The sequence below is a fragment of the Pocillopora verrucosa genome, chromosome 11, assembly GCF_036669915.1.
Source record: "Pocillopora verrucosa isolate sample1 chromosome 11, ASM3666991v2, whole genome shotgun sequence".
In the NCBI taxonomy this organism is placed as follows: Eukaryota; Metazoa; Cnidaria; class Anthozoa; order Scleractinia; family Pocilloporidae; genus Pocillopora; species Pocillopora verrucosa.
The window spans coordinates 2,739,038-2,762,970 of record NC_089322.1 but is presented as its reverse complement, the minus strand read 5'-3'; the positions used below and the strand labels follow the sequence as shown (position 1 = coordinate 2,762,970).

General features: G+C 38.4%; 1 long non-coding RNA gene across 2 annotated transcripts in view; it reads right to left on the bottom strand.

Annotated features, from left to right (window-relative positions):
* Positions 1-14,617: 14,617 nt before the first annotated feature.
* The window catches only part of LOC131776405 (uncharacterized), a 30,400-nt gene continuing 21,084 nt past the window's right edge, over positions 14,618-23,933 (bottom strand). For both annotated transcript variants that reach the window (XR_010715713.1, XR_010715714.1), the window contains exons 4-6: positions 22,807-23,036; positions 20,669-20,898; positions 14,618-15,064 (exon numbers count right to left, since the gene is read on the bottom strand). This is a non-coding gene — a long non-coding RNA (uncharacterized lncRNA). The remainder of the gene's footprint in view (positions 15,065-20,668; positions 20,899-22,806; positions 23,037-23,933) is intronic.

Below are 23,933 nucleotides of genomic sequence, written 5' to 3'. Positions count from 1 at the left end.
AGTTGAGATGGTACGATGACGACACAAGAAGATTGACGGCTTAGAAATGTCATCACATTGTCACCTTCATAAGCGGAGACTCTAGTTTTCCCTGTCAGATAGGAGTTAGTCTCCGTTGTAACAACTTGAGAAGAAAAGAAATTAAAGAAGAATCAACCAAACCAACAACGAGTGTTAGAGAATTTACTTCTAACAATACGTAAGTGCATTTCTCTATATGTTGCATGAGAATGATTTCCTAGCAGGGTTAGAAAGTGGTGTATTACGGTAATCCACGAATCAGAGTGTCCGAGAAGGAATATGTTGCATTATTTCTCGGATTTCTTCGACAATTTTTACAAGCAGAATTCCAACCTAGAGTTGATTTGAAGATGTATCTAAACAGGTGGACTACACAAACATGCTATTTTAATTACAATGGCAGTGGTAGAAATCTATATAAGCAACCGAGCAAAACACCGAATGTTTTTCTTGCGATAACTATACATGTTTCGAATATTTTATGTGTGCGAAGATTTTATTGAGCTCACGCTTACGAATTTACAACAACATTTATAGTTACATGTAATTTACTCTAAAGTTATGCCAGTGGGAAAGATTGTAAATTAAAGAACAATATAAGCGACAGGCCAATTTCAGCTATAAACACGTCGACAGAGCTGATATCTTTGTAAACAGCGATTTGTTTATTCAGTACTCGAGAAACTGAAATAAACTCAAAAACTTTACCTAAAAGGGAGGTTTGTTCACTTAACAATAAAGGTAGGGTAATTTTAAAGTTAAAATTGATATATCTAAATGAATCAAAACAGAGGTAGAGACCAAACACGTCGAGTTTTGTCCTAATAGCGTGTGATTTGCAGTAGGAGTACAGCAGGAAAATGGCTGAACTCCGTGCAAATGCACGCTATATATTTTGGTCTGGCGCGCTCGCTTTTCACGGGCCAAAAATAATATTTTTACATGGTAAACACGAAGAATGGCTCGTTGAAAAGAACTCTTTTATTTTATGTACATTTGTATACCCACGACGTTATGGTCGTCTGAAATATGGCATATATATAATTCAGTGTACAAACGGATTAGAAAATATACTGTACTTTACGCGTTTACAAACGAAAGAAAGTTCTGTTGGAGATGAAATATAGTTTCAAAGCTACTCCAAGGGATGAAAAACAACTTATGGAAAATAAATCCAAGATAATTTTTCGTTGTCTTGTACGAGCGTTGTGAAAATGCACTGAAAGCCTAAGAGAAATTATGCAAACTAGGTACGTTTTGGCCGATTTCGAAGTTTCGTATTTTTTTGCCAAAATAAAAACTCGCTGGAACTTTTGAATATTATTATTTTTGAAAACAGTTCACTAAAAGGGTCATTTGGAGCAAATAAAAAAAACGTTGAATTTTTGCTTCTGTCGCCGGATTCTTGAAAATTACTGACAACCTCTCTTAAGTTTTCTTTGATGTCGGAAAAGTCGATGTATTATCTCAAGGCTATCGATCATTTTTGAAAATTCGTGCTTCCCTTACAGTGGTAGCCATGACGTGGATACTGCACTCCCAACTTTTATATTCCCGTGACCCCATCCCTCCCCCTCTCCTCAATAAAAACCTTAATCGTGGTTAAAAGACACGTGCCCGTCTAAAGCGAAAACCAGGCCATAAGGTTTTTGCAATGTCAATGGAGCCTTCTCCCTCAAAGGCACGCTTTTGAAATTCAGCAACCCTCCATCCATGGAGTGTTAGCGCAGTGGCTGAGGTGTGACAGAGTACAAGCCTGACTACTAATCCTGGAATGCAGGTTGTCAAACAAGATGAATAAGACAAGCCCCTTCCAGCTTCAGAGAAAAATGGCATTTACTCAGGGGGTCCAACAACCTAGTGCCCCCCCCCCCCCCACCGCTCTTAAAGCTTTCTATACAGAGCCATTTGCTAACCCTAAGCAACCCACCCTTGGATAGGTTAGCGGCTGAGCTGCACGCATGTTAAGCCCCTTGTATTTTCATCCGCAAAGCTGACTTGAGGGCGGGTGATGCCTTGTATGAGGCAAATGATTGGGTGGCTTTTGGCCGGAGTTTTCAAAAGCCTCCCCAGCTATCGCGTAGTCTCATTAAAAGCAACAGGCACTCAAGTCAGCGAAACTGAAGCGATGAAGTTTCGCAAGAATAATGGTCTGGTTTATCTCGCAATTTATGTTGCGTTCGTTTTACAATAATCTATTTTGCAGCAAAATAAGAGATACTTACTTGTAATCTCGTACTGTTAGTTTTTGCCATATATCAGCTTCCACATCTCAATTTTTTCTAACGACAGCGATCGTACGCTATGGCGCGACATTAGGCAATTTAATTAAAAACTGAAGCAATTAAATATTTCTTCGTAGTGGCAGTAAAATACTGCATATCCGGTTCTTTCTTTTGTTCGATGCACATGGTCCTTGTGTGCATAAATATACAAGCGTTTCTTTCATATTCAGTAGAGTGGCGCCCTGAACAGAGACTTCCGCAAGGTACAAACTGAGAAAGCGTCAATCCAGTAGTATAGGAGATGGCGGTACAAGACCACTTTGAATAAGTAATCTCTTACAGACACCAACTCTCTATACTGCTTTCCATTTTATGGGAATAAAAGATGGATTTAAAAGATGGAAATAATTTTATGGCATCATTTTATAATATCAAAGGATATGATCTCACTGCATTTTTCCTTTGTGTGACATTCTCAGAAAAACAGGGACTTTCCGGGGGAAATGAGTCACAGCACTGCTATTGTTTGAGTTTGTAGAATAGCTGCATGATTTTTTCACACGAATAAAAATCTCATAATGTAGAGATTTAGCCATGCCTTAAAGCTGGGCTCGCATTTTTTTTCCCGCACGTCTCAAGGTCACAACGCCTTGCCCCGGCTAGGACTAGAACCCAAATCGTGCGACTCAGAGCGCAGTGCACTGACCACTGGACTACTGAACAAAGCCGTGGCGTTGGCGTGCCCGCGGTACAGTTGACCATACATGTTAAAAGTAGCACCTTGTACGGTCGCACGGTCGTAGGGTCGTACATCCAAATTTTTTTCGGCTTGATGGGTTACTACTATTCTGTATAATTATGGGGCTACACTAATATGAATTTAACAAATTTGAATGGTCAACATGTTTGCCAATGTTACGGTCAGGTTGATAGATACGAAATGATAATTGAGTTTGTGCCAATCTTAAGTTAAAAACCTGCTCACTTTAAAACTGAGGCGAAATGCAAAACCTTTGGGGTGCAAAAGTGAATTGTTTGGTTGAGAATGAAAATATGTGTCATAACAAAGGCTTTACGAGTATCTTTGTCCTCAAACGCAACATTGTGCTTCTCGTAAATGGCTTACCGTAATTGTTTGGACCGAGTATTTCGATTGAATGACGTAAAACCAACACGAAATTAATCACAACGGCCAACCAGAAGAAAGGAAAATAACTTTAAGAGCCAATGACAACTCAAAGTAAAACCAATTAAACTTCCTGAACTGCGGGAAAACGCGGGCGACAAGTCGTGAACGGTTTGAGTTTTGCATCTGATTAGTTGAGGGAGTGGGGCGAGTTTTCTCAACCAATCACAAAGCAAAAACAAAGAAAGCCGGATTTCTTTCGACATTCAATTGCTTTAAAGTGCTGGAAAACGTGTTATCAATCAAACGTGACTTTTTCCAAATTATACGGAATCGCTAGCCATCCAAGATACTGGAAGGCAAAATTACACATGAGTGACAGTTTTTTGTAAAAATTTCTGACATCTCTTGAAGCGTTTGCTATACCGTGCTCATTCAGTAATCAAGTTATCTTTCCATAGTCATAACTGTTGTTCATGTGATATGGCCTGAAAATGGGTTTTTTCAGCCCTAAAAGGTGTACAAAAGAATTGCCTTTGCCAAGGTTTACTAACTGTTTCCATCTCCCTTAAAGGTGAAATGATTGACAAGTTGACTTTGACTTAGAACTGAGATAATCTCGGAAGCGACTGCATTGGATTAGATTGAGAACTTTTATTAAATCGATGTCTTAAATAATGTTTGTAACTGTTGAAATAAAGAAGTCCTTGGAGGTATGTTTCCATTCTTGACAAAATGTGTTCTTGAATTGCGCTCACGAAGTGTACCTAGTCATCTCCTGAAGGAGAATAGCATGAGACTCGCCAACTATTGCGTTTTCGTTCAAAAATGAATACCTTTTTTAATCGTTGTTGTCTTTCATCCACACTAGAAAACATCGATGAAATACAAACTAACTAGAAATCTTGAGTAGGTCATGGGATTTGATAGCCGTATTCATGCGATCTACAAGAGGTATTGCACTTCATGATTGCCCTTAGTTTATACAACAGAATTGGAAGTATAAAAGTTTGACATTAAGCAGAACAACAAGTTTCTTTAATAGCTACACGACAATGAAGCTTATTCAAATGGAATATCAGGTTACATACATCTTTCCCACATTCTACCAATTGACTTTGAATGATTGACCCCTATCTGGGAAATGTAGCATGCGTGGCGAGGTTCTAAAGAAGGGAATGGGGGTGAATGGGGAAAAAAAAAGACACTCGATTTTTTTACGGTACCTCTTAAGGTCTGTTTGTGACTGACAGAGCCCCTCACCGTTCTCCTGAAAACCATGTGATCCCTCAAAAAATTCCAAGGCCCCCCGCTCCGCTGGTAATAAAATGATAAGTGGTCGCTTTTGTCACGGTCTGCCATTCATTTCCTGTGATTTTAGCTTTCGTGTCTGGCCTTCAATTTAACACTTGAAGTTATTCAAAATTGTCATCTACCAGACAATCTGTTGATGAAATGTTAAAGGAGAAGAGAGTTAACGTCCATGTCGTAAATGATCTCGCGACAAACAATAACACTGATTTGACGTACACCATTTTTACTCTCCTACTCACGATCTCGCAATCAATCAACCCAAATCACCTATTATATTTCCGTACTTCCGTCACGAACCTATCAAAAAATTCAATGCAGCGCTTCATTGACGACCGCCACTTGTGACAGTGCAAGTAATAAATCTCCCAAGAAAGACAGATTTTCCTTTGATTAACTACAAAACAAAGAGATGCGTAATTTTGATTAATTGACCCACTTTATTTTTAGTCGTGGATACGCGAAGCATAGGAAGCATTGTCAGGAGTAGGAGTCAGAATATGCAAATTTGTCACTCGTCTCAGATGTAAACAAGTCGATATGTAAACGGCAGACCAATTGCTATTGACTTTCCGAGATAATACTGGAACGCGTCTGTCGACTTTCTGAAGTAACTGCCGCGACGTTGAAATAGAATTCGACTTTCCTTCGAGAAAGTTTCGACTAATACTCGTCGCAGTAAGCACACGGTAGTAAGCTGTGTAGACGCTGAATGCGAAGAGTCTTTGATCCCTCGAGACGTCTGCTCGTCGATCCTCCAAGCTTACATTGGATTCATAGATGGTGAACCTTTTACGAGTGAATCTTACGAGCGAAACTGATCGAACTAACGAGGGAACCTATGAGCACTCGTATCAGTTAAGGTATAAATCAGCCATAAGGTTAAACAAAGCCATTAGAAACACGAGTGGCACAACTGATCAGTCCATAACATCCAACCAAAACACTCTTGTGGCCAAGTAGAACGAAACGCAGTCAGAAGACTGATCTGATGGTAACAGAAATATACAGGAACGAAGAAGTAGGTCAAAGTCCAATCGTATTAGCGAAGGCGTCCTTCGTGATGGTGAACCATCGATATTACCGTGGAAGAAAATCCTGAACTTATTTAACAAGAGTAAAGCAAATAAGAGGTATGAAGGTCTCGTATTGTGCAAAGTGCACCACATTCGCCACCACTGAAAACGATTTTATGGTTTGATTACCGTAATTATCAATAAAACCAGAATGGGTAGAAGGAAACCAGTTGGAATCACTCGTGCAAAAGGTTTAAGGTTGTATTTTGCTGTTGATTATGTTTATGTTTTCAAAACAAGAACTGCAAAGAATAAAAAGACGTTAAGTATCAGTTATTTTTCATGATGAATTAGTACATGTTATTCAATAAAGTGTGAGAAACGAAATCACAAGTATTTTGTCTCAAGGACAAAGTTACTTACTTCAGGTGATATGGAGTTGAGCTCGGGACCTGTTACTCAGGGAAATAATCCAAACAATCTTAATTATTTTCACAATCTAGATTAGTTCAACATGGCCTGAGAATATCAGATGTTGGTGGTGCAGGCGATTGCTCCTTTAGAGTTGTATCCCATCAGTTGTATGGTGAACCTAACTATCACATGAATGTTCGTAGTACTGGTGTTCAATAAACAATCCAGAAAGATTCATCAAAAGTAGTACAGACCATTATTGGTCAAGGTATTTAGCCAACATTTCACACCAGGGTACATGGGCTAATACACATTTTATACAAGAATGGAGCAAGTTACTTATTCACAACTTGAAGCACGTTCATACAAATTTTACATACAGGATTTTACTTATCTTCAAAACTCATTCAAACTTAATGTACCTGATTTATTCACAGTTTCCTTTGATTTCACATTTGATCATTTCTTGTGAACACATGAAATGATGCCTTTCTAGAACCCCCCTAGAGTCATTATAGATCCTACAACAACAGAGGAACTTTAGGGAAAAAAACTATGCTTAGTGGGGTAGGTAGGGGGGGAAAAGCATCTCTCACACAAGTCCACCCCATGGCAAGGGGGGTTACGGGCAGTTCAGGTGTCAATGGGAGCAGAACAACAAGTTCCTTGTCTAGCTGCATCTGAGAACTTCTTACAGTTGTCCAGGACTTAGAACAAAACCAGAGCGACTTCAGATACGAAGTAACAATGGTAAGGATTTCAGCCCTTGGATGGGCGAGTAATCTCCGTAATTTACCTGAGATGAATTTCAATAAGCTTTACAATTACCCCGTTGTTTCATGAGAATATCACCACATCGTGTTGAGAAGAACGCATTACAGGAAGTACCATAGAAGCTGTTCAGGATGGCTTAGAAAGCAAGGCAACCGCCGCAGCGCTCTAGGTAGAGGAGATTTGTTATTGCTGCTGTTGTTGATGTGGTACTTGTTGTTATACCATATTCTTCAGTTAAAGTTGTTCCAATTTTGTTCACCAAGATGTCTTTTAGTTTGCCATTTGTACACTTTATCTTATGGGAAACTATACAATAGAGCCCGTAGAACCACTTGATTACAACCCTTGTTTCTATCAACCCATGAGGAAAACTGTAACTAACAGATGTCATAATATTTTCATACCCATCTGGTTCAGGACAACTTATACTCGTGATACATTGAAAACCATTTCAGTTTGCGACTCATGGTAATTTTCCAGCAAACAGATGTTAATACTGAAACTTATCAGGCAGAAGTTATCTTGATCTTACATCAAATTCTCATAACTTATTTACAAGTAAATGTGTAGCAACTAGAAGGGAGAATTGACAATCAGATCTTGGGTATTTAAGGGTTAAAAGAAGAGAACAGAAATGCTTCCTCTCAGCTACTGATCTCAACAATGCTAGTCCTTTAAACACATTTAAGTTTCCAGGGGTGACAAACATTCAGTGAATTGATATTCCCATTCTTAGCACTCAGAGGCCTTCCTATTCAAAAGTTTGCTATACTAGTTCTTATTGCATTGTGTTAACCAATGTTATGATATAATTTTGCAATGTAAAGAAGGTACTTTAAAGATTGACAAATATATCCAAATCAAGATATTTATTTTATCCTGTTATAGATACCATTTGATTTGTTTGAAAGAGAATCTTTCAGACCATCGAAATGTATGAGAAATTATTTTTTGTGAGACTTCTATCAAACTTTTTATTATGAGGACAATAATTGTCCTCATAATAAAAAGTTTTACTGACTTTTTATTTATTTATTTATTAGTTATTTTATTAAAAGCAATTACTTTCCAAGAGTTTCTCTGCTGGGAGTGTTTTAGTGAAGCGTTGTAGTAAACAAGTGATTAGCACTGAACTTCTTGACTTGCTGCCGAAATAAAAAATATTCTACTGAATTTAAAACAATTCAGGCACTTACTAGAAAATTTGTACTAATTTTGCAACAATAGTTACGCTCATCCATAATTTACAGAAAATAAGATAAGTATAGAACGATAAATACTTAGCAAAAATACATGCCTGCGTGCACGAACTTGAAGAAGTGAAAGCTCGTAGGCAAACCATTGGGGCCATAAAATGTATTTGAACAACCAAAAGCGGCACACTGCTTTCCTTTCTTTTTTGGGAGAAAAATTAGCTTTATCGAGATTTCGGCTAGGACCATCCATTTTCCTTAAAAATCGAACAACTTTACTGCCCACGTACGAATTTCACCAAAAGCACTCACAGAGATTTAACGCGAGTCAACCCCAGCCTCATTCTCACGGGTGCGCGGTTGCATTTCCAATATGGCGCTGGGAATGGTAAAAAAGTCTATTGATATCGACATTTCGAAATAGTACCGGGACGCGTCTGTTGACTTTCCGAAGTAAATGCCGCGACGGTGAATTAGAATTCGTCTTTTCTTCGAGAAAGTTTCGACGTATACTCGTAACAGTAAGCACGTGGTAGTAAGCTGTGTAGACGCTGAATGCGAGGAGTGTTTGACCTCTCAAGACGTTTGCTCGTCGATCCTCCAAGCTCACAGGGGGTTTTTAAATAGTGAACCTTACCAGCGAAACTTTGATCGAACTCACGAGGGAACCTATGAGCACTCGAACATAAGGTTAAACAGAGACATTAGAAACATGTAGCAGTAGCATAACTGATCAGTCCATAATATCCAACCAAAACACTCTTGTGGCCAAGCCGAACGAAACGCAGTCAGAAGACTGATCTGATGGTCACAGAAATCATACAGGATCGAAGAAGTAGGTCAAAGTCCAATCGTATCAGCAAAGGCGTCCGTCGTGATGGTGAACCATCAAGATTGCCGTGGAAAAAAATTCTGAACTTACTGAACTAGAGTGAAGCAATTAAGAGGTATGCAAGGTCTTGTAATGTTATTGTGTGGGCCTCAGTTACAGTCAACTTACTTTTATTGTAAACAGTGGTACAACCAGAATTCCTCAAAACAAGAACGATAACCACACAACGTCGAGCCTGCCATGTGCCCCTGCATAACGCATGCGCGAGACCTATAACCGCAGACCTGATATGTTTACATCTCCACCCTGAAAAGTCTAATGGGTGTGGCAGCGGGACTAACTACAATACAAAATGTTTGGCTAGTTAGGTATAACACAACGACAGCTTATAATAGCTTTAAACTGAAATGTTTTCTCAGTCTGCAACGAAGTTTATAAGTCCAATCTAGATGGTTTCCTTACAACACGGCCACTCCTGGTTGTCAAAGGCAGACCATCACTTTTCTCAGTGGGTTGAGCTGGCTTGTGGGGTGTCTGTGGTGGCTCCGATGACAAAACTTCGTGGGGTGTCGTCATAGGTGTGGTGGGCTGATAAGAGGAAGTGTCCCGATTGTTCTCCATCTGTTCTATGAATCCATTGCTTTTTGGATATAGTGGGGAACTGGTAATGTGATTAATGCCCCAATGATCACAGAATGCAGCAAATTCTCGACTGCTATATTGGGGTCCATTGTCTGTAACCAGGGATTCTGGTATTCCATGCTCGGCAAATATTGACTTGAGATGATTGATAATAGCAGCAGATGTCGTTGAGTTCAGCTTCCTTAGGATGGGGTATTTGCTGTAGTAGTCTGCGACTAGAAGATATTGTGCACCTTGGTAGTCAAACAAATCGCAACCAAGTTTCTGCCACGGAAAACTGGGCACACTGTGGGGACATAGCGCTTCCTTTGGCTGCTGTTTAGAGAATTGTATGCATGTGGCACAGTTGGCTGTTAGTTCCTTTATGTCTCTTGATATGCCTGGCCAGAATAAGCTTTCTTTTGCTTTTAGGAGGCACTTTTCCGTTCCCATGTGTCCTTGGTGTATTATTTGCAACATCTGTGGGCGGAGCCTACTAGGAATCACGAGGCGGTGTCTCTTGAGAACGAGGCCATTTTCAACGCTGAGATCCTCTCTGAAATTCCAAAACTCCCTTAAGTCTTGGGGGCATTCGTTCGGATATTCTGGCCAGGCATGGTGCACAACATCTTTAAGGTGTGCGAGTACGACGTCTTGGTCGGTGCACTGTCGTATTTCTTCCAGTTTGGCGGGACTTGCTGGTAGAGTGCTTGTGATGGCGTTGACTTCAAGCAAAGGCACTTCGTCTTCTTTGAGGGGAGGTTCCATGTAACTGACCCTTGAGAGAGCATCCGCTATCACATTGGTTTTTCCTTGTATGTATCTAATTTCTACGTCATATTTTGCCATTTTCAGCAAAAGCCTCTGCAGCCGCGGTGAGGCACTCATTATGGTCTTCTTCCATATGCTTTCCAGCGGCTTATGGTCTGTTTCAATGATGACACTTTTGCCAAAGACATAGTGGTTGAACTTCTCTAATGACCAACAGGCGGCAAGTAGCTCTCTCTCTATGTTGCTGTAACGCGACTCAGTCTCGGTTAGTGACCGACTTGCATAGCACACTGGTCTACTGTCTTGGATCAGCACACATCCAATACCTTGAAGGCTTGCATCCGACTGGATCAGGTTGTCTTTTTCTGGATCATAGTATGCCAAGACTGGTGCCTCAGTAATTACTTGTTTAAGACTCTCAAATGCTTTTTGGTGCTCTGCCTGCCACATGAATAGCGTTTCTTTTTTCATCAGCTGTCTTACAGGTTCTGAAGTCTGGGCTATGATGGGTGAGAATCTATTCAGGTAGTTGATCATGCCCATGAAAGATTGTAACTCTGCAAGGTTCTTTGGAGGTGGCATGTTACGGATTGCTTTGATTTTGTTTTCGTCAGGTCTGATTCCTTCAGGAGTCCATGTGAGACCGAAGAAGGATGCTTCGTTTACCTTGAACTGAAATTTGTCTGGGTTGAATCTCACATTGTTCTCCCTCGCTGTGTCGAGGACATTAAGTATTCGCTGGTCATGTTCTGCCTCACCTATACCATAGACGAATGTGTCATCCGCAATACCGCTTAGTCCTTCCAACTTACCGAAGACCATGTCCATTTTCTCTTGAAAGACATCTCCACTACACGTGAGACCAAATGGAAGCCTGGTCCATCTGTACTTTCCCCAGGGGGTGTTAAAAGTGCATAGTCTGCTGCTTTCCTCATCTAGGCTAACTTGCCAAAACCCACTGCGTGCATCTAAGATACTGAAGTGGGTTGAGCCACTCACCTTCGGTATCACATCATCTATCGTTCTCACATAGTAGGGATTGCGCTTAACAGCTTTGTTCAGGTTCCGAGGGTCTAGGCACAAGCGAATCGATCCATTTGGTTTTATTGTTACGACAGTCGAGTTAACCCATGGGGTGTACTCGTTGCGAACCTCAGAAAGGATGCCCCATTTCTTCAATTGATCTAGTTCTTCCATATAGGCTTGCTGTAATTGTACTGGAACCTGCCTTGGTGCATGTTGTACTGGGGGCACTTTGGGGTCGGTTTCTATGTGGTATGGTGCACCTGGGAAGCACCCAATTCCTGTAAATACATCTTCATATTCTTTTAACAAATAGTCCTTTGTTAATGGGAATGGGTGCTGCTTGCCTCCCATGTCAAATAGCCTAAATGTATGCAGATCATGCGTGGGCCTGGTGTGGTTTACTTGAGGGTTGGGTGTGCCTCTGTGGCTGATCAGATCATCGCTATACTGGTTGGCGGTTATTGGCCAGTTGAGCTTTAGGAGGTTCAGGTTTTGTGCTGACATGTTACCAATTATGGCTGGGCCGTCAACATCAACAACTTCTGCTTGAATAGGTTTAGGGCTGGGGTTGTTAGGGCCTTTTACATATATTTGGCAAGATCCAAGGTTAGGAATCTCTACTCCACCATATGCGGATAGTCTCATCGTGGGTTGTGCTAAACCCATCCTCCCATTATTCAGCTGTTGGTAAAGGGACTTAGGTAAAATGTTGGTTTCTGCCCCTGAGTCTATTTTACAGAGTGTATTGACTTGTCTTCCTTCTGGCCCCAGCGACAAGGACACCTCTAGTAGAGCCTTTTCTCTACAGGATATGGAATGGACATTCATGGATAGAGGTGTTGCTTCAATTGGGCCCAAAAACACATAATCACTTATTGGCTGGGTGGACTCTGAGTTGGGTAAAGCATTGCTACTTCTGGAAGCTTCAATTTTATGCACATTCTTTTTTCTAAGCTTTGACAGGCATACCTTGGCTAGGTGTCCTACCTTCTGACAGTAGTGACACGTTGCATTCTTTGCTGGGCACTGTTCACGTGCATGAGGACCCCAGCCACAATTCCTGCAGGTTGGTGTTTTGCTCCATCGGTTGCCATTTTGGGTTTGCTTCGTACCACCCGCTGCATTTGAGAGGTTTCTCTGATTTGGGCTTCTGTTCTCAGAAGTGACAGGGTGCACTTCTACGGCTGTGTTCATCAACTGAAGTTGTTTATCAGCTGATTCCTCTGTTTTTGCCAATTCTCTGGCTTCATTGAATGACAGGGTATTTCCTTTCTTAAAACAATCCTTTCTAACACGGTCGGAGTTCATGCCAAGCACCAGGAAGTCTCTTAGAAATCGATTGTGATGCTCTGCTGGGTAGTTAGCTTCTTTAACAAGAATTCTTAGTTTAGCAATGAATTCTTCAAGTGATAAGGTACCTTGACGGAGGTTATGCAGCTCCCACGCTGCGATCAGCTCGTTCGAGTGAGGCTTTACGTAGTTTTCGAATCTCTCCCAGTAGTTTTTTAGCTTCTTTTGGTCATCTGCTGATAAGTCCCAACTGTTGAATAGCTCCATTCCGTGTTCGCCAGACCAGTACAGAAGGTGTTTGCACTGTACTTCTTCATCTATTTTCACCATCGGGCCAGTGAATAGCAGTTCACATCTCTGTTTCCACATTTTAAAGCGGCTGTATAGGTTGTCGTCTGTACTCCAATCCATGGAGGGACCTTTGTCGATAAACGAGGCGGTAGCCATTTTTGCTTTGTTCAATCAATCGTGTTGTTCACTCTTCCACTTCCACCAGTGTAGCGAGTTAAATTGTCATCAAATTTGCTTACTTACTTCGGCATCCCACTTCTGACACCATGTAATGTTATTGTGTGGGCCTCAGTTACAGTCAACTTACTTTTATTGTAAACAGTGGTACAACCAGAATTCCTCAAAACAAGAACGATAACCACACAACGTCGAGCCTGCCATGTGCCCCTGCATAACGCATGCGCGAGACCTATAACCGCAGACCTGATATGTTTACAGGTCTCATATTGTGCAAAGTTTACCACATTCGTCAGCGTTGAAAACGATTTTATCGCTTGATTACCATTACTATCTTAAAACCAGAATGTTTAGAGGTAAACCAGTTGGAATCACTCGTGCATAAGGGTTAAGGTTGTATTTTGCTATTAGTCTTGTTTATATTTTCAAAACAAGAACTGCAAAGCATAAAAAGACGTGAAGTATCAGTTATTTTTCATAATGAATTTGTACTTGTTGTTCAATGTTATTCAATAAAGTATTTTGTTTCAAAGGCAAAGTTACTTACTTCAGGAGATATCGAGTTAAACCCGGGACCTGTTACTCAAGGAAATAATCCAAACCATCTTAATTACCTTAAACGTCCATGTAAAAGCCGCATCCGTAGATAAGCTGCACCCCTCGATTTGGAAGCACAGAATTTGGAAAAAATAAAACCAATACAGTTTGAAGTTTCGGTAGAGTGGTATTGCTACAAACAATCAAGGTTTCGAAACATCGATATAGAAGTTATGGCTATCAAGGTTATGGCTATCAAGGTATTGCTATAAACAATCAAGGTTTCGAAACACCGATAGAGAAGTTATGGCTATCTTTCACATTTATCAAGTCTAAAGAAAGCGAAATTTCATTTGTCCTACCTTCTTTTTCATTGGAATTTACACCATCTTTAACTTAAAATGCTCTTTCGATCCGATTTTTCAAGATTATCACTTCGAAACACGCCATAAAGTTGAAATTCCCTCGGTATTGAAAAACAATAAACAAACAAGTGTAATTTTACAATCTCAATTAGCTCAACTGATCAATAATGATAAAATGATAACTGGTTGCTTATTGTCAAGGTCTGCTATTTATTTCCTGTAATTTAAGTGTTCATGTCTGGCCCAAATTTAACCCTTTAACACCCAAGATCTCATTAGTGATTCTCTTTACTGTCTGCCATACAGTTCTTGTTATGTTAGTTTGGAGAATATGGTATTAGATCAAGTTATAATCTCCTAATTGATATTTTTCTTCACTCTCATCACTTGTCTGCTTGATATTGTAAGGAGAAATTCTGTCTTGGTCACTCATGGGAGTTAAACGGTTAAACACTTGATGTTATTCAAAATTGTCATCTACCAGAAAATCTGTTGACAAAGTGTAAAAGGAGGAGTAACTTGATGGCCACTTTTGATAGTAAAAGTGACAAATCTCCTGAGAAAAACAGATTTCCTTTGAGTGACTACATTACAAATAGAAACATGATTTTGATTCATTAACACACTTTTATTTTTCCTTTCATTTAATAGCTAAAGCAAAAACACATTTTAAAATCCCCAATACTGAAATTAAAGCATAATCATTGCTTTATGTCAAATGCAGCATTTTCCTTGAGTAGAGTGGTTCAGTGTCTTTATTGAATGAAGATGTATCCAAATTCCTTGATATTTTTGTCTCTGTTGTCTGCACTCCACAAAGCTCTGTTTCCACACGTGCTTTCATATCTTGATCCTCCTTCACCAGATCTGATTCTGGAATCATGGGAACTGCAATCATCTTGTTCATTGCCATTGACACCCATTGCAAGAACCTGGTTACCCCATCAACCTTCATGCCATGGCATATCTTGGTGAAGGAAGTGCTTCACTAGGTTGGAAACAGGGTCTCCAACTGATCCAATCTGGTGACTCCATTTTTGAGAGACTGGAGACCTGAAGGTGACTGAAGGTTTCCTGCAAGATAAGGAAATTTTCAACTTAGTATCCATTACATTGGTATTACTTCTATGAGTGGTCCAGCAAACTTGCACTAATCTCTCACCTGGTCAGATGCTATACTTAACCCAATCATGATTTAACCCTTAAACCACTAAGAGCTGACTAGCATCTAATTTCTCCCTACATTATCAACCCTTGTTCATATGATTTGGTCAGAGAATGAGTATTTCAACCCCAAAATGGTGTACAAAAGAATTTTACCCTCATTAAAGTTTACTCTTTCCATCTCTCTTAACCCTTCCCTTGCAAACTGAATTCCCAGTTTTCTGGGAATTCCTAGGAATTCTCAAAAATTCCCAACTATGCAAATTAACTCTGATTTAAAAAGCTTGGAATTACTGGGAATTTCTGGGAAAGGAAGACTCAAGTTTTTTTGGGGACTTGGAATCCCTAGGAATTCCTAGGAATTCTCAGCTTTACAAACTACCTATAATTTAAGAAGTGTGGAACTCTTGGGAATTTCTGGGAATTGAATTTGAGGCAATTTTAATACCCTGAGGTCCACATAAATTCTATGAAATTCTTAATACCTTGAATGTGAAGGTTTTAAGAAAGGGAGTAATTTCAGAGGCTTAAAACTTTGGCTCAATAAAAGGTATGCTATACAAAACTTACCAAGAGATGTACATACATGTATATGTTTATAACTTAAAGATCATGAAATTCATTATTCAAACTAAGTTTTAGTAAATATTTCTATTAATATGGATTTTCTCATGAACCAGCTGTCAGTTATGTTAAATGGAAATTGCCAATTAATCCAATGTACTCATATCACAGATTTGCTTTCCAACCTCAAAGGACTCTTGGATTCCATGATCAAAAAATATTTTTATTGTGATGCAAATTAATGTCTCATGTTCACTGATGTGCCAAAATCATCAAACATTCATTGGCTGTTCCTTGGTACACAACTTCCACAATAATTAACAATAATTACATTGTTATCTACACTTAAAGAACTTTGTTAGTTATGAACATAAGTTACTTCCCTAACCTACATTACTGGTTGCCTTTGTTAGAAAACCTTGGAACAGTCAAGCTCAGTTGCCTCAAACACTGTCCGAGACTTTTTGTTGACAATATTTTTAGACAAACAAATTCAACACCTAATTAATCTTTCTTTTTTCATGATTGTTGTTGCTGTTTTTTTTTTCAGTTTTTTGCTCTGCTTTCGTGACTAATTGCTGTAATTTGTTTTTCTGTTTTTATTCTTACAAAACATTTTTGTAAGAGTTCCAATACTTGTGGATCATCCACACGCTTTGCAAACATTTGGCATGCAGACAAGACAGAGGTAGTCAATGTGCCCTTTGAGAAAAAACACCTTTTAAATGACATCTTCAATTTACTTTATTTGAAACTCTGATCTGAAAATATTTGTCAACAAGACTTGTTAGTAGTGAGAAGTACCAACCAAGTTTCCTTTCATAACTTAATTTCTTAAATGTCCCAATCACTGGATCTCCCAAAAAATATGACATCTTTTAATTTTTGGTGCAAAATACAAGTCCTTCTTTATATAAAAATGAAAATTGCAAGTCACACTTCAATAATAACAGCTCTAAAGTTTACTTGTTGTTCTTCTCTGTCTGTCAGCTATCAACAAAATTGTTTTATACTTCGGACAGTGCATAACTATTTGTGGACCAGAGTTCCAACGCACCTCTGTAATCGCATATAGTTACTTCTGCCTCTTGTACAAATGTTTCTCCTTTGTAAGACGCACTCTACTCTGTTGTCACTACTGCTTTAAGTTCAGTGGAAACGACTGACTGAGGAATCGAGATGGCGGTGTTGGAACATGTTGCTGAACGCTTGCTACGGTCAAGCTCTGTAGATTTAGGTACTGGTACACTGGGATTATCTATGTATCTCTTATACTTCCTAATGTGGTATCCTTCTTTTATAAATATGAGGGTAAAAGACGATTTGTAGTCGCATTCAAAACTGTGATTGGCTTGTATTTCGCCTTTGTCATAAACACAACTCAAGTGAGTTTCGAGTCTTTGTTTCCTCGACAACTTTCGGCCACAAATCGTACATTTGTAATACGATCGATTCTTGTCGATTATTTCTACATAGAGTGAGCTCACATCATTATTTATATCACCAAGGTATCCATCGTCTGGAAGCAGAGAACCGGTCGGAGAAGTCAAAAGAAAGTTGTGCGCTTCTCTTAACACTGCAATCAGCAAGCCAGCGGATTCACTTTGCTAGCCAATGACAAGTCCTAAAAGATCCACGTGATCACGCCCGTGATCGGAAACAAAGAAGACTCCATTTGGCGCTCATCTTTGAATGTACTTTTCATCGGTTGATCGTTTTTCTCAACTGTTTTGCTTAATATAACATTTCTAAAGATAGCTTTTATTGTGGTTTAATGGGAAAACGAGAACAGCGTGAGTGTTGTAAAAGAAATGAAAGTCGTTGGCGCCGTGGAGTTAAAAGAAGGGACAACAGCTGACATATTGACTGGTTCAAACAAGGGTCGAGTGGCCATCTGTAAAGCTACGATTTTGAAAGTTTGTGGTGAGTAAAAATTGCGATATTCGTTACGTGATCAAAATCTTATAAAAGAATAGATGTAGCGGGTTGAATTAAGCTTACATAACGCTCGGCGCAACTGAAACTAGAATAATTCTGAGAATCGAATCGGTCACTTGCATGCCGCAGTTTCTTAAGCTTATGCTTTACAATGAAATAAACCTATCAGTAAGGTTTCAAGATTTCTTTAGTCACGTTTGGGAACATTCAAGATTCATAATAGGAACTGTTATTAAACAAACCTTATTACATAAAGAAGCCCTCCTTGGTAAAAACAAAATAATGTATTCAGCCCTTTTTTAGTAAAATCTATGAGAGAGATGTACTAACTCCAATATAAAAGTCACTCAATATAACAGAGATTTCTCAATTTGAGAATCTAATGAATGCCCTTCTCCTCATAGCCATCTTGAAGGCCTGGTCTAAGCTTTAAATATATATATTTAAATATATATATTTTTTCAAATTCAGATGTCATGGAACCCATATACAAAATGGTCAAGCTTCTTGTAGACAACCTCATTCAAGGCCAACTCATCGTGAGCCCAGGAAAAAATACAAACAGCAGCTAAGTTTGCAGTTTAGGATAACTTCATTCTAATTTATTGTTACAGTTACAACAAGATTTTAATCAAAAAATTAATTTTATTTGTCTGTAATTAACCCCTTCACTCCTAAGAGTGCTTGGTTTTCAAATATAATTTAAGATATTGTATTTTATGGAAAAGAATCAACAGATTTTATTCACAATTTGTGTCAAACCAAATTTAATAATTGATTGGGACTATTTTATATGAATAGCTGTAATTGAGGATTAATCCTCATGAAGTTTTCAAGAAAAGAAAAATCAAATTCCATCCTAATATTACCACACATTGATGTTAATAATTAATCAAAAATATTTTACATGTAAGCCTTAATTAAGCTTCTAAATAAATTTCATTGAATACTTGAATTTTAGCTGGGTTTTTTAATTTAAAGTATTTATTTTATATCATTAGCCTCAAAGTTTTGCTTAAAATTCCCAGTTATTCTTAAATATTCCTAAAAATTCCCAGAAATTCCTAGGAATTTTTTAGATTTACAGCTTTTCAGGGAAAGTCATTGGTTCTCTGAGTTGGAATTCCTAGGAATTCCTAGAAATTCCTAGGAATTCCAAGTCCTGTTGGCTATAAACTTGGAATTTCTGGGAATTTCTGGGAATTTCTAGGAATTTCTAGGTTTTTAGAACCAGAGTTGCTATGGTTGGGAATTCCTAGGAATTCCTAGGAATTCCCAGTCCAAATTTACCGTGAAAATTCACACCTTTATTCCTAGGAATTCCTAGGAAAAAATTCCTTGAAATTCCTAGGAAATCCTAGGAATTCCTAGGAATTCCAAAAGCCATTTCGCAAGGGTTTAAGTCCCATAAGTGACCAAGACAGAATTTCTCCTTGTGATATCAATACAATATCAAGCAAATAAGTGACAAAAATAAAGAAATATATCAGTTAGAGGATTAGTAGTTGATCCAATACTAAATTCTCAAAACTAACATCACAAGAACTGTATGGTAGACAGTAAGGAGAATTACTAATGAGATCTTGGTGCAAGATCTGAAATTAAAGGTGAAATGATTGACATACTGACTCTGACATACAATCAAACTCGCCAAGCTGTGATTACAAGGGAATTGATTGAGATCATCTCAGGAGCTGCTGCACTGGATTAGATTGAGAACTTTTTATGAAAATGATGTCTTAAGTAATGTTTGTAACTGTTGAAATAAAGAAGCCCTTGGAGGTGTGTTTTCATCCTTGACAAAATTTGGTCTTAAATTGTACTCACAATAATGCGTATCAAGTCATCTCAACTAAGGACAACTAGGCTTATTCAAGTGGAATTTCAGGATACAGCTGCAGGACAACTAAGCTTATTCAAATGGAATATCAGGCAACATTGTACATGCATTTTTTCCTACATTCTACTACTTGAATTTCAATGATTAACCCCTATCAGGTAAATGTGGCTTGTGTGGTGAGGTTCTTAAGAAGGGAATGGGGGTGAACTGGAAAAATACAAAAGAAAAAACACTCAATTTTCTACAATGCCTCTATAGTCTGTTTGTGAATGACAGATCCCCTCACAGTTCACCTGAAAACCATGTGATCCCCCCAAAAATCATCTCAGCCCCCTCTCTTGGCAATAAAATTTTAACTGGTCACTTATTATCATGGTCTGCTATTTATTTCCTGTAATTTAAGAGTTTGTGTCTGGCCCTCACTTTAAAACTTGATTCAATTCAAAATTGTCAACTACCATACAGTCTGTGGATGAAATGTTAACCCATTAACTCTCAAGATCTAATCATCAATTCTTCACTCTAGCTGCCACACATTTCTTTGTAAGTTAGTTATGAGGATTTGATGCTAGATCAAGATAACAACTTCTATCAGATAAGTTTGAGTATTCTCATTACCCGATTGTGGGACAATTTATGGATATTATAGGGAGAAGTTACATGTTAATCACTTCTCAGAGTTAAAGGGTTAAAGGAGAAGTAACTTAGTGGCCACTTGTGAGAGTAAAAGTGATAAACCTCCCAAGAATGGCAGATTTTCCTTTGTGTAACTACACTGCAAAGAGAAACCTGTCTTAATTCACTGACACACTTTTACTTTCCCTTCATTTAACAGCAAAAGCAAAAACCCATATTTAACCCTATAACTCCCACAAGTGATTAACAAGTAACTTCTCCCTATAATATCCAGTCATTATCCAGTAAACAGGTGATGACAATACCCAAACTTATCAGGTAGAAGTTGTTATCTTGATCTACCATCAAATCCTTATAACTAGCTTACAAAAAAATGTGTAGCAGCCAGAGGGGAGAATTGACAATTGGATCCTGGGAGTTAAAGGTTTAAAATTCCACCTGAAATTAGAGCATGATAATTACTCTATGTTGCATGCAGCTTTTTCTTGGAGCAGAGCAGTTCAGTGTCTTAAATAAAGGAAAATGTATCCAAATACCTTGATATTTTTGTCTTCATTGTCTACCCTCTACAAAGCTCTTTTTCCTCATGCATTTTCATATCCTGATCCTCCTCTGCCATATCCGATTCTGGAATAAGGGGAACTGCAAAGGATGTGCTCCAGTAGGTTGGTAACACAGTCTCCAAGTGATCCAATCCTGTGACTCCATTTTTGGGAGGAACTGAAGATCTGGAAGACCACGCTTTTGAATTGTAACTTAAGGTGTCCTGCAAGATAAGGAAATTTTCAACTTAGTATCCAGTGCATTGGTATCACTTCACTTTGCTGTATGAGTGGTCCAACAAACTCACATCAATCTCTCACCTGGTCAGATGCTATACTTAACCCAATCATGATTTAACCCTTAAACCACTAAGAGCTGACTAGCATCTAATTTCTCCCTACATTATCAACCCTTGTTCATGTGATTTGGTCAGAGAATGAGTATTTCAACCCCAAAATGGTGTACAAAAGAATTTTACACTCATTAAAGTTTACTCTTTCTATCTCTCTTAACCCTTTAACTCCCATAAGTGACCAAGACAGAATTTCTCCTTGCGATATCAATACAATATCAAGCAGATAAGTGACAAAAATAAAGAAATATATCAGTTAGAGGATTAGTAGTTGATCCAATACCAAATTCTCAAAACTAACATCACAAGAACTGTATGGTAGACAGTAAGGAGAATTACTAATGAGATCTTGGTGCAAGATCTGAACTTAAAGGTGAAATGATTGACAAGTTGACTCTGACATACAATCAAACTCGCCAAGCTGTGATTACAGGGGAATTGATTGAGATCATCTCAGGAGCTGCTGCACTGAATTAGATTGAGAACTTTTTATGAAAATGATGTCTTAAGTAATGTTTGTAACTGTTGAAATAAAGAAGCCCTTGGAGGTGTGTTTTCATCCTTGACAAAATTTGGTCTTAAATTGTACTCACAATAATGCGTATCAAGTCATCTCAACTAAGGACAACTAGGCTTATTCAAGTGGAATTTCAGGATACAGCTGCAGGACAACTAAGCTTATTCAAATGGAATATCAGGCAACATTGTACATGCATTTTTTCCTACATTCTACTACTTGAATTTCAATGATTAACCCCTATCAGGTAAATGTGGCTTGTGTGGTGAGGTTCTTAAGAAGGGAATGGGGGTGAACTGGAAAAATACAAAAGAAAAAACACTCAATTTTCTACAATGCCTCTATAGTCTGTTTGTGAATGACAGATCCCCTCACAGTTCACCTGAAAACCATGTAATCCCCCCAAAAATCATCTCAGCCCCCCTCTCTTGGCAATAAAATTTTAACTGGTCACTTATTATCATGGTCTGCTATTTATTTCCTGTAATTTAAGAGTTTGTGTCTGGCCCTCACTTTAAAACTTGATTCAATTCAAAATTGTCAACTACCATACAGTCTGTGGATGAAATGTTAACCCATTAACTCTCAAGATCTAATCATCAATTCTTCACTCTAGCTGCCACACATTTCTTTGTAAGTTAGTTATGAGGATTTGATGCTAGATCAAGATAACAACTTCTATCAGATAAGTTTGAGTATTCTCATTACCTGATTGTGGGACAATTTATGGATATTATAGGGAGAAGTTACATGTTCATCACTTCTGGGACTCAAAGGGTTAAAGGAGAAGTAACTTAATGGCCACTTGTGAGAGTAAAAGTGATAAATCTCCCAAGAAAGACAAACTTTCCTTTGTGTAACTACAATGCAAAGAGAAACCTGTCTTAATTCACTGACCCACTTTTACTTTCCCTTCATTTAACAGCAAAAGCAAAAACCCATATTTAATCCTATAACTCCCACAAGTGATTAACAAGTAACTTCTCCCAATAATATCCAGTCATTATCCAGTAAACAGTTAATGAGAATACCCAAACTTATCAGGTAGAAGTTGTTATCTTGATCTACCATCAAATCCTTATAACTAGCTTACAAAAAAATGTGTAGCAGCCAGAGGGGAGAATTGACAATTGGATCCTGGGAGTTAAAGGTTTAAAATTCCACCTGAAATTAGAGCATGATAATTACTCCATGTTGCATGCAGCTTTTTCTTGGAGCAGAGCAGTTCAGTGTCTTAAATAAAGGAAAATGTATCCAAATACCTTGATATTTTTGTCTCCATTGTCTACCCTCTACAAAGCTCTTTTTCCTCATGCATTTTCATATCCTGATCCTCCTCTGCCATATCCGATTCTGGAATAAGGGGAACTGCAAAGGATGTGCTCCAGTAGGTTGGTAACACAGTCTCCAAGTGATCCAATCCTGTGACTCCATTTTTGGAAGGAACTGAAGATCTGGAAGACCACGCTTTTGAATCGTAACTTAAGGTGTCCTACAAGATAAGGAAATTTTCAACTTAGCATCCACTGCATTGGTATCACTTCACTTTGCTGTATGAGTGGTTCAACAAACTCACATCAATCTCTCACCCAGTCAGATGCTATACTTAACCCAATCATGACTTAACCCTTCAACCACTGAGAGCTGACCAGCATCTGATTTCTCCCTACATTATTAACCCTGAATCAAACAGGAAGGTTATGAGAATAAAGGAAATGATCACCAACTTAAGAAGCTCTTGATCGCTGAACAAATTATTCTTGTATAAATAGAATATTATGGACAATGTACATTGTGATGTTAGGGTCAAGTCTTCCTGCTCTTTGAAAAGTAGACTTTGTTTGTGTCTTGATTTAGAGTTATTATTTAGTCATTGTGATTGTTTTTTTGTGATTACTTTAAATACTTAATAAAAATGTGCACCACATTTAAGAGTTACTCTCTATCAAAGTCACAAAAGGCTGAGCCATGAGCTTAAGAAAATCTCAGAGGACATCCTTGTTTATAAAAAGTGCCATATAAAGTGCCACAATATCTTTACTGTATTAAGACCAGGAAAGCACTTTGATCAACTGCAATATATCTAGGATGGCTTAATGTGATCTCCTCTAAAACAAAACAAAAACTGACTCAAAAAAGGCATGTAAAACAGACAGGAGTGGGCAAAATTAGAGGGAAGACAAATTTAGTAACAAAAATGTAAAAAAACTATGCCCCCATTAAGACCAGTCATAATTTATTGCCTTAAGTTTCTTTTGAAAATTGAGATAAATGCATTATTTAACATTCTTTATTATAAAACAAATAGAGAAGCCTTGACAGTGCTCTGTTCTGTTGTAAGGCACTTAAGAAGTGGCTTGGGAACTCTACCACTTCCTTCATGCTCTAG